General features: G+C 43.4%; 1 protein-coding gene across 6 annotated transcripts in view; it reads left to right on the top strand.

The window, feature by feature from the left end:
* FBXW11 (F-box and WD repeat domain containing 11) overlaps positions 1-13,630 on the top strand; it is a 126,611-nt gene that overhangs the window by 46,978 nt on the left and 66,003 nt on the right. The gene's annotated exons all lie outside the window — the stretch shown is intronic.

Raw genomic sequence — 13,630 nt, 5'->3', positions numbered from 1 at the left:
TTAATGGATTGTGCAACTAGTGCAAATTGTGCAAAAAAATTTTTTTATAATGTACTGAAGTGCTATTAAAGTGCTGGTTAAATTGCCATGTGCTTTTTATTTCAATGCCTGGCCCCCCGACCCAGGTTTCGTATTCTTCGTCAGGAGGGGTCTAGGTAAAAGCAAACTAACATTAAAAACATTACAACGATAATTCAGATACACACTCAATCTTACAACTGAATCGCGCCAATCTTATATCAAATATCCAAACTTCTCTACTATCAATATAAAGTTATTAAACATACCTTCTCAGGCAAGCTACATCGGGGAACGACACCGGAAGAAGAACTGGCTGAAGTTGCTTAAACTCCCGGATTTAAATACGTACACACACACTAGTACACCCATCTGGTAAAAATGCTGCAATTAAAGCAGCGGAAGTGACGTTATATCCGAGGGCACCACTCATATACTTACATATTTAACCACTCGATTTCAGAATTTAAACCGTTAGGAGATAAAGTATTCCAATTGTAAATGAAACGTTGTTCTTTCTGCAATAAAAGTTTACAGATGTCTCCTTCATATTGATCAATGTGTATAAGCACTGTATATTTGAAATCTAGTAACGAGTGATCCTCCCTCAACCAGTGATCCACCAGGGGTGCGGATTCTCTGCCCCTGCGGATATTGCTGAGATGTTCGACAATACGAGTTTTAATTTTTCTACTGGTTTGACCAATATACAACAAACCGCAGGGGCAGGTCACGCAGTACACAACTCCCTGGGAATCACAGTTGGTGCCCGTAGTGAGATCAAATTTCTTACCCTGTGAATTTGGGATAGGTATGAAGGGTTGACCCCATATAAATCTGCAAGTGCTACAGTGACAGCAAGATTTATGAGCTAATAATCTTTGTCTGCAATAAGTTCGCCTCCTGTATCTAAGCTTTTCACCCAAGTTACGAGCCCTAGTAAAGGCAAATTTAGGTTTATCTCTAAGTGAAGAATGGTATTGGACTATGGGCCAATATTTTAAAATTCTTTTCTTAATAGCATTACTGTTGATGGTAAATGGTAAAACACACACCGTATGAGAGTCATTATCCTTTTCTATTGGTCGCATAAGTCAAGAGCGATGACAGTTCTTGGCTCGCTTCCAAGCTCTTTTAATAATTTTTTTAGGATAACCACGTTCTACAAATTTGTAATACAAATCCATAGCTTGATTATTAAAATCAATTTCATCTGAACAAATTCGGCGTATGCGGAAAAATTGACCCACTGGAATGCTATTCTTAAGTGAACGAGGGTGAAAGCTTTGATACTGGAGGAGAGCATTGCGATCAGATGGTTTTCTGTGTAGACTGGTGGAGATAGCTTTATCATGAATATAAAGGCTAATATCCAAAATTGATATACGGACCTTGTCCTTCTTATACGTAAATTTGATATTGGGGTCCTTCTGATTGATTTCAGTAAGAAACTCATCAAGCTCCTCCTCTCCACCAGTCCACACAAAAAACACATCATCAATAAAACGCCTCCAGCATCTTACGTGACAGAAATGGCTGGAACTGTACACAAACGTCTCCTCAAAGTTGGACATATAGAGGCAGGCAATAGTGGGGGCAACTGCTGCCCCCATCGCTACCCCCTTGGTTTGTAAATAAAGAGTATTTTCAAACTTGAAGTAATTATTCTACAATGGATAAATATAAAGTGGAACAGAGAATTTAAAATTAAGAAGTTCCGCAGGGACGAAATGGATTTCACCAAGAGGTACGTGTACCTATGGATGAATTGAAATATTAAGACCAAAAGACAACGTAAAAACATGAACACTAAAAAAGTAGGTTTTTCTTTATCCACAAGTGATTCATCGTCAGAAAACGAAAATAAGATCCCCAATTCATCTAAATCTCCATCTTTACAAGGATTTAATAATTTATCTGAATCTTTTTTACGTATACCACCAGTGGACCTTCGAAGAAAGAATTATCCAGAATAGAGACCAGAAGTGCCAACAAGCACAAGAAATAGTTCCTACCACCAAGAAAGGAATATTTAAGTTGTCATCAAGGAATCTCAACAAACAGGAAGAAGAACTGCTTTCTAGGGGGTTATCCTTTGTACCCAGCATTAAGTATGATAACTTTGATATGCATACATGTTTAAGTAGATTTTTTAGAACATTGAAACTCAAGGCATTTTTTCAAAATAGATCAGCAGTCGTGAATGATGATACTTTACCGGTGGGCTTATCTTGTAAGTCTTCTTGGCTCCCCCCTGGTCCTCCTGATCCATTAGTTACCACTTTTGAAAGACTAGTATTAAGAGATGTTAAAAACTTAGAAACTCATAATATTAGATGCAATTCTAATGTTTCCTCAGATCAGATTAAGATCATCCAGGACTTACAAAATGATCAAACCATAATCATACATAGAGCTGACAAAGGGGATGGTATTGTCATTCAGGACTATATGGATTACCAAAGAGAAGCCCTTAGTCAATTACATGATACTGCTTATTACACTGTATTATTGGAAGACCCTACTAATGCTATTAAACAAAAAGTAGACCAGTTAGTTCAATTAGCAAAGAGTGAAGAATTGATTTCATTTAAGGAATTACGTTTCTTGACCAATAATTATCCGAGGACACCACACATATACTTTATTCCCAAGATACACAAATCTAGCACTCATCCCCCCGGTCGCCCGATTGTAGTGGGTATTGATTCAGTATTGGAACCATTATCCAAATACCTTGACGGGTATTTGAAGAGATTTGTTCCATATGCTGAATCATATATTAGGGATTCGTCCCATTTTCTTCAAATAATTGATCGACTGTGTCAACAACCACTGCCTGATAACAGCATCTTGGTGACAGCTGATGTCATGGCACTGTACACAAACGTCCCTCAGCGGGCAGCTATGACAGTTGTAGAATCTGCATCTTCCAAGTTGGACATTACAGAGTCCAAAAAACATTTTCTTACACAATTGGCCGAAGTGGTTATTTTCAATAATTACTTCAAGTTTGAAAGTACTCTTTATTTACAAACCAAGGGGGTAGCGATGGGGGCAGCAGTTGCCCCCACTATTGCCTGCCTCTATATGTCCAACTTTGAGGAGACGTTTGTGTACAGTTCCAGCCATTTCTGTCACGTAAGATGCTGGAGGCGTTTTATTGATGATGTGTTTTTTGTGTGGACTGGTGGAGAGGAGGAGCTTGATGAGTTTCTTACTGAAATCAATCAGAAGGACCCCAATATCAAATTTACGTATAAGAAGGACAAGGTCCGTATATCAATTTTGGATATTAGCCTTTATATTCATGATAAAGCTATCTCCACCAGTCTACACAGAAAACCATCTGATCGCAATGCTCTCCTCCAGTATCAAAGCTTTCACCCTCGTTCACTTAAGAATAGCATTCCAGTGGGTCAATTTTTCCGCATACGCCGAATTTGTTCAGATGAAATTGATTTTAATAATCAAGCTATGGATTTGTATTACAAATTTGTAGAACGTGGTTATCCTAAAAAAATTATTAAAAGAGCTTGGAAGCGAGCCAAGAACTGTCATCGCTCTTGACTTATGCGACCAATAGAAAAGGATAATGACTCTCATACGGTGTGTGTTTTACCATTTACCAACAACAGTAATGCTATTAAGAAAATAATTTTAAAATATTGGCCCATAGTCCAATACCATTCTTCACTTAGAGATAAACCTAAATTTGCCTTTACTAGGGCTCGTAACTTGGGTGAAAAGCTTAGATACAGGAGGCGAACTTATTGCAGACAAAGATTATTAGCTCATAAATCTTGCTGTCACTGTAGCACTTGCAGATTTATATGGGGTCAACCCTTCATACCTATCCCAAATTCACAGGGTAAGAAATTTGATCTCACTACGGGCACCAACTGTGATTCCCAGGGAGTTGTGTACTGCGTGACCTGCCCCTGCGGTTTGTTGTATATTGGTCAAACCAGTAGAAAAATTAAAACTCGTATTGTCGAACATCTCAGCAATATCCGCAGGGGCAGAGAATCCGCACCCCTGGTGGATCACTGGTTGAGGGAGGATCACTCGTTACTAGATTTCAAATATACAGTGCTTATACACATTGATCAATATGAAGGAGACATCTGTAAACTTTTATTGCAGAAAGAACAACATTTCATTTACAATTGGAATACTTTATCTCCTAACGGTTTAAATTCTGAAATCGAGTGGTTAAATATGTAAGTATATGAGTGGTGCCCTCGGATATAACGTCACTTCCGCTGCTTTAATTGCAGCATTTTTACCAGATGGGTGTACTAGTGTGTGTGTACGTATTTAAATCCGGGAGTTTAAGCAACTTCAGCCAGTTCTTCTTCCGGTGTCGTTCCCCGATGTAGCTTGCCTGAGAAGGTATGTTTAATAACTTTATATTGATAGTAGAGAAGTTTGGATATTTGATATAAGATTGGCGCGATTCAGTTGTAAGATTGAGTGTGTATCTGAATTATCGTTGTAATGTTTTTAATGTTAGTTTGCTTTTACCTAGACCCCTCCTGACGAAGAATATGAAACCTGGGTCGGGGGGCCAGGCATTGAAATAAAAAGCACATGGCACTTTAACCAGCACTTTAATAGCACTTCAGCACATTATAAAAAATTTTTTTTGCACAATTTGCACTAGTTGCACAATCCATTAACGCTGCTATTGACTTTTATACTTGTTCCGCCATGGGTGTTGTAAATGGCTGGAATTTCTAGATATTGTGATATACCATCTAATCACATGACTTGTTTCAGCGTTACTGGAAACTGAATCAATATTTTGCTGAGAATGATAAGCGTTTGTTTTTAACATGTTAGCTTGATAGCTACAAATAAAATAAAGAGCTGTGATTCAATAAAGAATATTATTACTTTCATCACAGAATTCTAGTGACTTTCTCCCTATTAGTAAATTCATTTCTTTAATAAGACATTAACTACCCACCCATCTCTGCCCAATCTCCACCCCAGACTCCACCCACATAATAGTACTGCTTTTTCCATTCATTTTTCATATATACAGTATAATTTCGTTATAACGGACTCGCTTATAACGGAACCTCGTCTATAGCGGATTAGGTCCGCTGGTCCCAGCCGTGCGCATTTATAAACATGCAGAAAATCATTTCATATAGCGGACTTGCATATAAAAGACTTTCGGATATAACGGACAAACAATTTGGTCCCCAGAGCCACTTTTAGTTGTAGTTTTGTTCGGCTATAACGGCTACAAGGCGCGTGGCGTGCTGGTGATACAGCATCAAAATGCAGCCCAGAAGAAAATGACAGATTATTTTTCTTTCCCATACAGTGTGACATAATGCTTTAGAACATCTTATAGTGTTGTGGTTTTGCAATCATTTCATGCCATACCAATGTTTTGCTGAGTTTTGTTATTGACGTTGCTGATATGCTTGTGCAGTGACTGTTGTTCATTGATTGTACGTTGTTTGTTGACCTAAATAAAGTTTTTTTAAAAATGCAACTCTGGATATAATGGACTCTGGATATAATGGACTGTTTTTCCAGGTCCCTTGAAGTCCGTTATAATGAGATTAAACTGTATACACAATATAATCTTATTAGCAACACATAATGGTTAACCACAAAATTAAACTACACAGAGCACACTGGGCAAAATTCACTAACCTGCCCGAATCGGAACAATCCGTTTCTGATTCAGGCAGATCCGATGAATTCACTAACCTAAAATTTGCAGATGGGGGCGATCGGAAGCAGTGGCGTACCAAGGGGGGGGCGGGGGGGGCGGTCCGCCCCGGGTACCAAGCCCTGAAGGGGTGCTCCCGGTCCGGTCCAGTTACCCCCCCCCTGCGCCGGGTGTCGCGTCTGGAAACAGCCTGCAGCAAGATCGCGATGCCAGAGATCTTTGCCTGCTTCGACTGTTTCCTCCGCCACGGTCCTGCCCCTCCTCTGATGTCAGAGGAGGGGCGGGACCGCGGCGGAGGAAACAGCCGAAGCAGGCAAAGATCTCTGGCATCGCGCGATCTTGTTGCAGGCTGTTTCCCCAGGGCAGTAGCGTACCAAGGGGGGCGAGGGGGAGGTCCATCCCGGGTGCCGCCTTAGGGGGGGTGCACAGCTGGCCCGGTCCCTATCGCGCTCCTACCCTCCCAGCGAAAGCAGCATCGGCGCCATTATCGAAAAAGGTAATGGCGCCAGGCCTTGGAGCACCAAGGCAGGCCGCTTCTCCCCTCTCCCAGCCGAAACCCCGCTGACCATCCTATCTCTCTCCTCCCCCCAAGTGAACCTTTCTGACCCTCCCAGCGAAAGCAGCAAACCTCCCTCCAGTAGCGTCGGCTTTATCCTCCCTCTGCCGCATCACTGATGACGTCATCAGTAACGCGGCAGAGGGAGGAGAAAGCCGCGAAGGAGGTTTGCTGCTCTCGCTGGGAAGGTCGGAAAGGTTCACGGGGGGGGGGGAGATAGGAGGGTCAGCGGGGGTTCGGCTGGGAGGGGGGAGAAGCGGACTGCCTCGGTGCTCCATTACCTTCTTCGGGCAGCAGCAGCGTTTACAATTCGCTGCTGTTGCCGGCTTCAGGCCTTGTTCTCTGCCGGGTCCTGCCTACTTCCAGTTTTCATGAAGACAGGACCCGACAGAGAGGAAGGCCTGAAGCGGGCAACATCAGGGAATTGTGAATGCTGCTGCTGCCCGATGAAGTTCAGGACATCGGGGAAGGAGCAGGGAGAAATCGGCTGCTGGCTTGGGGGTGAGGGTAGGGAAAGAATCGTGGAAGTGGAGAAATCGGCACGATGGCTTTGTGCAGGCTAGGGGGAGAGAGAAAGAAAGGAAAAAATAAAGAGGGGGGGCCAGGGGGAGAGAGAAAGAAAGGCAGAAAGAAAGAGGGGGACCAAGGGGAGAGAAAGAAAGGCAGAAATAAAGAGGGGGTCAAGGGGGAGAGAAAGAAAGGCAGAAAGAAAGAGGAGGGCCAGGGGGAGAGAGAAAGAAAGGCAGAAAGAAAGAGGGGGACCAAGGGGAGAGAAAGAAAGGCAGAAATAAAGAGGGGGGTCAAGGGGGAGAGAAAGAAAGGCAGAAAGAAAGAGGGGGGCCAGGAGGAGAGAGAAAGAAAGGCAGAAATAAAGAGGGGAGCCAGGGGGAGAGAGAAAGAAGAAGGATCAGAAGAAGGACCAGAGACTCATGAAATCACCAGACAAAAAAGTAGGAAAAATGATTTTATTTTCAACTTAGTGATCAAAATGTGTCCGTTTTGAAAATTTATATCTGCTGTCTATATTTTGCACTATGGCCCCCTTTTACTAAACCGCAATAGAGTTTTTTAGCGCAGGGAGCCTATGAGCGTCGAGAGCAGCGTGGGGCATTCAGCGCAGCTCCCTACGCTAAAAACCGCTATCGCAGTTTAGTAAAAAGGGAGGGGGAATATTTGTCTATTTTTGTATAGTTGTTACTGAGGTGACATTGCATAAAGTCATCTGCCTTGACCACTTTGAAAACCCGCAGAATATAAATGATAATTAACATTTTCTCTGCGTACAGCGTGCTTTGTGTTTTTAAAATTTTATTGTTGGTAGATCATTTTGACTTGGCCACAAAGGTAAGGGGGAGGGAGGGAGGGGAACTGCTGAAAGACATCTAATAATCCTTGCAGGCTTGACTGCAGGGAATTATTTTTGTAAAATCATGTTTTGTTATGTGACTGGCATTATCTAGACTTTAATTTCTATGAATGAATAGAATGAAAATGATATAAAATTACTTGCTTGTTTTTATGTGCGTGCGCTGAAGGAAAGTGGAGAGAGAGTGGGCTGAGGATGCTGAAGGGAAATGGGGAAGAGAGTGGGGAGAAGACGCTGATTTATAAATTGACAATTGTACAGAATATTGTTTCTTTTTATACTTTAATATAAACAATTCAAGGCTTGTGTGGATGGAATCAGGTGGTTTGCGGGGATGGGGACCGAGCTTACGGGGATTAGTCCAATAAAATTGTATTTTTTTATATCTCATTATTTGTTTTATTTTTATTTGTTAATTTATAAAGTGGTGATTGTTATGTATCAGTTTTTTCAAATTTACATCTACTGTCTTTATATTTTGCACTGTATTAGAGGACATGTGTTACTGTTTTTTGTGGTGTTGCATTGTATCCAGGGTCTGGTTTCTTGGCGGATCAGTTTAACTTTTGTCTACTTATTTCTATTTTTAGTTTGTGATTATTCCATTTTGGGCGAGGGTGTATCTCTGTTCTGTGTGTATGAAAAAGACATAGTTTTCAGTTGGCATTGACTACAGGACCAATTGACTGTGCGGGATCTGGCTTGTTTAGTTTTACAATGTATGTGTTGGTGTTCTAGTGCTCACTGCAGTGTTTAAGATGCAGCCTTTTCCTAGGTACACTCTTGTGGTGCGATATGTAGATTGGTACTAAAAATCATATTTTTCATATAGATGGGGGGGGTGTCAAAAAATGATGGGCCCTGGGTGCCACATACCCTAAGTACGCCACTGCCTGCAACTACTCCATATGTACTTCTAATGTCATGACAATTTAGACATAATTTATGTTTTGTTATGTTTGGAATAATGGTTACATATATGAGGTTCAATAAAAGAAAATTTTCACTGCCTGTTTCTATTCTGACCATTTATTCCATTTCATGGTTATTGCAAAAAAAAAAAAAAAAAAAATTTTTTACATGGGGGGGGGGGGGGGGGTGTCAAAAAATGATGGGCCCCGGGTGCCACATACCCTAGGTACGCCACTGATCGGAAGACCTGTCCTAGCCATGACTTTTTTTTTTTTCTTTTTTTACTTTAAACCGCTTCAGGTTAAAACCACGGACTTGCACAGGCAGTCGGGGCAGGCATGTTTGGGGCCCGACTCCTGCTCCTATGTGACGGCAGCAGCCTCTTCCCTCCTTCCCTTCAGTGCAAGCCTGTGGGTTTAAAGCTGGCGTTGCATTGCGGCGTGCAGCCCTGCTTTAAAACCACAAGCTTGCACTGCGGGAAAGGGCGGCAGAGAGCAGGAGAGTGGAGGTGAGTAGGCAGAAGAGATTGGGGCAGGCAGGGGGTTGGGTTCAGGGCAGGCAGGCTCGTTCGGGGCTGCAGGAGATGGGGCTGACAGGTTAGAAAGCAGGGCGGCAGAAGGCAGGGCAGTCACAAAGGGCTTCAGTGACTGGTCCTGAGTAGTCGCTTATTGCGAGCCCAGTCGGATCAAAAAAAAGTATAGTGAATCGCATCCCTGCCTACTTTCCATGCAGTTCCCCTCATTTGCATGTGCGCACCGGAAGCAAATTGCTACACAGGTTAGTGAATACTGCAGGAGGGAAAACTGGTCGCTAAGGGCTCGCAAACAAATCGGTACACGATCGGTTTGCTTAGTGAATCTAGCCCACTGTGCATGCTTTTCAACATTCATTCCTGCCATAACACAGATAACCCCTATGTAAATACGGGACCAAAACCTAAAAATACTAATATATACAAACAAACCCTAAGATGCAAGACTCTGCATGCAAGACTCCTGAACAGTGCAAAATACAGACAGCAGATGTAAATTCTCAAAATTGACACAATTTAATTAAAATCATTCCCCCTACCTTTATTGTCTCCCTCCCTCCACGATGTGCTTTACCTTCTGGCCGTTTTATGCTGCCCTCGGTGTTATCTTCGGGCTGGCTCCCTCTTCCTCACTGACACAGGGCACAAAGCCGTGGGCAGCAGCTCCTCATGCGTCCCACGCCTCATCTGGGAAGCCTTCCGTCTGATGCTGCAACATCAAAGTGAAGGCTTCATGTTCAGGCGTAGGACGCACGTAGGAGCCGCTGCCCGTGGCTTTGTGCACTGTGGCAATGAGGAAGAGGGAGCTGGCCCGAAGATAACGCCGCATTGATTACACCTCAGACCGGCGGCTGAAGAACACTGTCTTGAGCCCGATTGCACATGCCGACCCTGTGGACTGGCAGGAAATTTCTGCGGACCAACATTGGTCTGCCAAACGGTGGTTAAAGATCACTGGTCTAGAGCAGTGTTTCTCAACCTGCAGTCTGCGTACCCCAGTAGGTAAGCAGGCCGCCTGTTGGAGTTATGCGGCCTAGCCTACGCCAAGGATCTCTCCCTGCCTCTTGCCGGGAATTCCTGCCTGTCTCCCCTCCCCTTGCTGAAGCCACCGCCATCGGGATACCTCCCTGCCTCCATCTGCATGCCCCCTGCACAACTCTCTACCCCTGAAGCCGACCCGGAGCTGAGGTGGAGTTGCTGGCCTGGGACTTTTTCTCTGGTGTCAGGGGAAGTCTTGTGAGCTGGCTACTGCATGCGGCCATGGCCAGTCCCTGCTACAGAGTTTCTGCTGGGGTAGGGATAGAGCGTGTCTCCTTCGGGGGTGGAGGGTTATGCAGCGGGTATGCCGACGGCGGCAGCATAAGTAAAAGGGGGGGGGAGCAGGCATGGATTCCTGGCAAGAGGCTTCTGTGGACTTGTCGGCTTCAGGTGGGGGGTGGGGGTGTGTGCAGCAGGCTTGCAGAGGAGGAGGCATCGGCACGGATTGGCTTCAGGAGAGGGAGAAAGGAGGTTGGACAAAGGCTGGAAGGCGGGGAGGGGCACGAACTCAGGACACAAAAGGAAGGGAGGGGGCATGAATGTTGGACACAAGGAAGAGAGGGAGGAAGGGGGAACTTAACTTGGGACATAGGGGGAAGGGATTAGAAAGGAACAATTGTTGGGCCTGAGTATGTGAGTGAGAGGGAAAGAGATGGTGCACATGGGGAAAGGAAGAGAAAAATTGGGCAGAGAGAGAAATGAGGTGGAAATTCATTGGGAAGAGAAGGATGAGAGGGAGAGATGTTGGATATGGTGGTGGAGAGGGACCAGAGGGAGAGATTGAAAGGGGAGGAATGTTGGGCATAATGAAGGAGGGAAAGATGTGGCATGGTGTTGGAGAGGAGTGATAGGAGAAATGGGCTTGGTGCTGGTGGGCAGTGGTGAAAAATGCTATAATCTGGGAGATGAGATAGGAAGAAAAGTTGGACTCATGGAGGGACAGAGAGAAATGTTGGTTGGGGAATGGAATGAGGTCTGGAGGAGAGGAAGCATGCAGGAGGCAGAAAGGAATCTTGGATGCACAGTCAGAAGGAAGTGCAACCAGAGACTCATGAAATCAGACAACAGAGGTAGGAAAAATGATTTTATTTTCAATTTAGTGATCAAAATGTGTCAGTTTTGAGAATTTATATCTGCTGTCTATATTTTACACTATATTTGTCTATTTTTTTTTATAGTTGTTACTGAGGTGACATTACATATTTTAAAGTCATCTGCCTTGTCTTATTTGAAAACCCCCCAAACATAAATGATAATTAATATTTTCTCTGCGTACACTGTGCTTTGTGTTTTTATAATTTTGTGGTTATTATGTATTAATATTGTGTGTAGATGAAAAGTGGATGGAAGAAATTGCATTACAATTAGAACTATTATGGGGGTGGAGTCAGGGGTGGAGTTTGGGTGGGTGAGGGGTGGAGCTTGAGCGGGAGTACTCAGTTGGTATTTGTAGGCTTAGGGAGTACTTAGCTTGAAAAGATTGAGAAAAACTGGGCTAGCATGCTTGCTAGGTCTGTTGCCATCATCGCTATAGATTGTGGTCAGGAAAAGAGAAGGAAAGAAAAGGACTTCCAGCCTGCTTCTGGGACCATGACTGCCATGTCAGAGTCTTAAGACAGCATTCAACTATCCATTTTTGTAACTTATAAGAATAAAGAGTTGAAAATCTTAGGTGGTGAAGGCAAGTTTTCTCTTGTTGCCTTTGGACTTCCATTTAATGTGACAGCAATGTCTCTCCTTGAACTGCACAGTAACCAGTGCTGGTCTAGTACAATTCCACAGCCTTGGGTAAGGGCTACAAAATTCATTCCTCTGTAGAATTATCTTGCCATTGCTGATTATACTGCAGAGATTCCATGTAAGAATGCATTTCCTTAGCAACAGCAGCAGATGAATCCAGAGACTAGTGGGATAGCACACATGGTGTCTCATGTCACCCCCTCCCCTTTCTGCCTGGGCCATTGTGTTACCTCAAGGAGTTGTCTAGATGGGAACGTCTGGAAGTAGTGGAAATGCAATGGGCAAAATTGAAAGGAGTAATTGTAAGAGCGACAAACCTTTTTGTGAGACAAGTAAATAAAAGTATGAGGAAAAGAAGGCCGCTTAAGTTCTCAAAAGTAGTAGCTGAGAAGAAATAAGAGGTTAGCTTTCATAAACTACAAATGATCACAGAAAGATGAAGACAGGAAAAAATATCTTGAAAAGTTAAGAGAGGCTGGTCATGTAGTCAGGAAAGCAGACATGCAAATGGAAGGAAAATAGCTGAAACAGTTAAACGGGGTGACAAGACATTTTTTAAAGATATATTAGTGATGGGAAGAAGTGCAATAGTGTCATTGTGACACTCAAAGAAAGGTGAAGGGGAGAAATATGTAGAAGCTGATAAAGAAAAGGCTGAATTGATTTAACAAATATTTATGTTCTGTGTTCACATCTGAAGCGCTGGGAGCGGAACCGCAGAAGACAAATGTAAATAGGGATGGAGGAGTTATAGGCCCTGATCGATTTTTCAGAGGGTTGTGTTTGTGAGGAGCTAGCTAAATTAAAGGTAGACAAAGCAATGGGGCTGGATGGTGTACATCCTAGGGTGCTGAAGGAACTTAGAGAAGTTCTGGGAGCTCTGCTGCCTGACCTTTTCAATGAGTCTCTAGAGTCAGGAGTGGTACCGGAGGACTGGCGAAGTGTGGATGTGGTCTCTCGCCACAAAAGTGGCAATAAGGAAGAAGTAGGGAATTACAGGCTGGTAAGTCTGACTTCTGTGGTAAGCAAATTAATGGAAACGCTTTTAAAACAGAATGGTGAAGCTTGAAGAATGGTCTGAAATTTGGCAGCTAAAATTTAATGCTAAGAAATTCAAGGTCATGCATTTGGGCTGCAAAAACCCGAGGGAGTGAAGAGCTTATGTGCATGACAGAAGAGTGGAACTTCGGTGTCATTGATTGTATGTGATGATCTTAAGGTGGCCAAACAGGTTGAAAAGGTGATGGCGAAAGCTAGAAGGATGCTAGGGTACATAGGGAGAGGTATGGCCAGTAGGAAAAAGGAGGTATTGATGCCCTTGTATAAGACTGGTGAGACCTCATGTAGAATATTGTGTACAATTCTGGAGTCCGCACCTTCAAAAATATATAAAAAGGATGGAGTCTGTCCAGTGGAAGGCTACTAAAATAGTGTGTGGTCTTCATCATAAGAAGTAAGGGGTCAGACTTAAAGATTTCAATCTGTATACTTTGGAGGAAAGGCAGGAGAGGGGAGATATGATAGAGATGTTTAAATAACTACATGTTGTAACTGCACATAAGTCAAGTCTCATTCATTTGAAAGGAAGCTCAGGGATGAGAGGGGCATAGGGTGAAATTAAGAGGTGATAAGGCTCAGGAGTAATCTAAGGAAATACTTTTTTACAGAAAAGGGTGGTAGATGTGTGGAACAGTCTCCCGGTAGAGGTGGTGGAGACAGAAACTGTCTGATTTTAAGAAAGCCTGGGATAGGCACGTGGGATCTCTTAGAGAG

This window comes from Geotrypetes seraphini, chromosome 18 (assembly GCF_902459505.1).
Source record: "Geotrypetes seraphini chromosome 18, aGeoSer1.1, whole genome shotgun sequence".
Taxonomy (NCBI): domain Eukaryota; kingdom Metazoa; phylum Chordata; class Amphibia; order Gymnophiona; family Dermophiidae; genus Geotrypetes; species Geotrypetes seraphini.
This window is presented reverse-complemented; position numbering and strand designations above follow the sequence as displayed.